The 2,843-nt window shown below is 43.2% G+C and overlaps 1 pseudogene; it reads right to left on the bottom strand.

Annotated features, from left to right (window-relative positions):
- Window positions 1–454: 454 nt before the first annotated feature.
- Window positions 455–1,920, bottom strand: LOC110144637 (heat shock transcription factor, Y-linked pseudogene; annotated as a pseudogene).
- Window positions 1,921–2,843: the final 923 nt, after the last annotated feature.

Genomic DNA, 2,843 nt, shown 5'->3' with positions numbered 1-2,843 from the left:
TCCCAGTGATGGTATGATGGCGATCATGATTTTGGATATGCTACAACATCTATATTTTCACAGATTAAATGCATTTCTATGCGGACAATCTGTCTAACCTCTTAAGACTCTATCCAGTAACTCATAGAATATGATGTAACTCAGAATACTCTAAGGTATGTACTGTGTATTTGCATTTTTTAATTTTATTTGTATCCCTTCCTTCTCCCATACCATCATAATGTAGACACCCATTCATTTCAGCAGGGATGATTTCAGAAATCAGTTTTACAGTCTTTACCTCTTTTCACTTTGTTCTCATTTTCTTGCTTAGAAACAATTGATTAGCTCTCATTTACCTAGGATGCATAAAGAATGCTTCCTTGAACTAAAGAGTGTATAAAACAACACATTAATATAGCCAGACATTGAAATAAGGCCCCATTTACTCGTTTCAAAATAGAAAATGAAACTATGAAGATGAACATGTAGCTTTATTGTTCAAATATGAGAATTGTAGGAATTTGCTGATGTCTCCCACCGTAAATTTTAATCTTCATTATGCTGCATAATCTGACACATATTTGATAGATCAGTTTTAATTAGGATGGTTTTCATATAATGAAGATTTTTGATGAGTTGACTTTGAAAGAGAGGAGGCAGATGTATCACGGATCCTTGGCACTGGGGACCATGAGTTGGCTCTCTGTTGCAGGTTAGGAAAAGGACTGTCATAGACTGACATATCGCTGTACCTAACTGGAAATTTAGACGGCTCCACCATCAGTCCAAAATAACTGCTCTGTAATGGAGATACGATGTGGTTCTGAGAAATAGAAGTAATTGTCATAGTAAAGTTCTCAATGAGGCCATTTGCTTGAGTGTAGCTGCTATGTGAGTGCCAATTTAAAATGCTCAACTGATTTAAAACAGCAGGTTGATCTATCACAATCTGTTCTGTTTGTCTAACTGATATTGATGATGGGGAAGGAAAATCACACGGAGATAGGGCACTTCTATTAGCGACTGTCTGCCTGGTATAAGGCTTTCGTATGAAAGGCACACTTAAACTTGTCGAGGCTGAAAATGCACTCTGCCCGCTAGTTTCAGGAAGAAAATTAGAGTTACGATCATCTATGTTGCCCCGTGCTTTAACATGCTTCTTCTTGTAATCTCGAACTAATGAAGATATTGGAGAGACATTTTTAATCCCAACTCTTCTTTTCATTCTTACTAAAAGTTGGGGATAGCCTCTTTTGAAATTTGGATTATGATAGATCTGTAACTAAAATCAAAGGAGAAAATTATTTAGTTTCTTTATAAATCAAGGTAAAACTGACAAGCAAAACTAAACTATAAGCATTTATTCTTTTAATGATACAAATGAAATAGCATCAAATAAAATACCTCCATTAGTAGTTTTAACATCTTACATGTTAGAGAGAGGCGTTCTGAAGATGGCAGAAGAATAAGATGGGGAGACCACTTTTTCCCCCACAAATTCTTTGAAAGAACATTTGAAAGCTGAGCAAATTCCACAAAACAACTTCTGAATGCTGGCAGAGGACATCAAGCCCCCAGAATGGCAGCCCATTGTCTTTGAAAGGAGGTAGGACAAAATATAAAAGATAAAAAAGAGACACAAAAGACATAGGGATGGAGATCTGTCCCAGGAAGGGAGTCTTAAAAGAGGAGAAGTTTCCAAACATTAGGAAACACTCTCACCAGTGGGTCTGTGGAGAGTGTTGGAATCTCAGAGGGCTACATACCTAGGAGAAAAATAAATAAATAAATAAAACCCACAGATTACGTGCCTAGAGGCAACTCCCAGTGCTCACATCTGCCACCAGCAAGTGTGGGCTGAACAGGGAGGTGCAGGCTGCATTGCTTAGGGTAAGGACAGGGCCTGAACTCCCTGAGGCAATCTGAGGGAACTAACATCAGATAGCAACCACAACTGTGGGATAGCCAGAGAGAGAGAGAGAGAGAGAGAGAGAGAGAGAGTCAGAGAGACCTATCCCATGAAAAGCCCTAACCAAAGGCACAGCAGGGGCCGCTCACAGAACAAAGGACTGAGCAAATACCAGAGGAGAGCTAGCCTGCTGCACACCATCCCATCACCCCTGGAGATGGAGAGGCAAGCAGGGGCAGCTAGAGCTGGAAAGGGGCAATATCGGGCCCAGGGAGGCATCCTCTACCAAACTGCAAGCAGGCACCCAGTTGCTAACCAAGATTTCTTGGGGTTCTGGATGGTTGACATCCGCCGGGAGGGTCACAGCCAGAGATCAGCTCCCAAGAAGAGATGCACGGCACACCTGAGACAGGCATGCCCTCTGCCACCCAGGAAACCAAGCGGCTGGGACCGGGGAGGTGATAAGACACACTCCCCACCTGGGGAGACTACTACAAGCACCTGGTCGCCTGAGCTGCTGGGACCTGGGAAGGGCACAAAACACAGGCCCAACTCAGTCCATGCTTTTGTGGAGTACCCCAGAACCTTACCTGAGCGGCTTAGACCTGGGAAGTGCATGCAACCCAGGGCCTGCTTCAGACAGTGCACTAGCAGAAGCAACATAGATCCGGAGAAGTGTAAACTGGGAAAGTGCACGCACCCTGAGCTGGGGCAAACCCAGTGCGGCCGAGTCTTCGAGCATTTCCCATGCCAGTGATATTTCTTTATAGTGTTCCTCCCTCCCCACAGCACGGCTGAACAAGTGAGCCTAAATAATGATCACTTTTGCCCCCCCCCCCGTGTCAGGGTGGAAAGTAGACACTGAAGAGACGAGCAAATAGAAGAAACTAAAATAAACAGAGGGAACCACTTTGGAAGTGACAGGTGCAACAGATTAAAACCCTGTAGTTAG

Source organism: Odocoileus virginianus, chromosome 17, assembly GCF_023699985.2.
Source record: "Odocoileus virginianus isolate 20LAN1187 ecotype Illinois chromosome 17, Ovbor_1.2, whole genome shotgun sequence".
In the NCBI taxonomy this organism is placed as follows: domain Eukaryota; kingdom Metazoa; phylum Chordata; class Mammalia; order Artiodactyla; family Cervidae; genus Odocoileus; species Odocoileus virginianus.
This window is presented reverse-complemented; position numbering and strand designations above follow the sequence as displayed.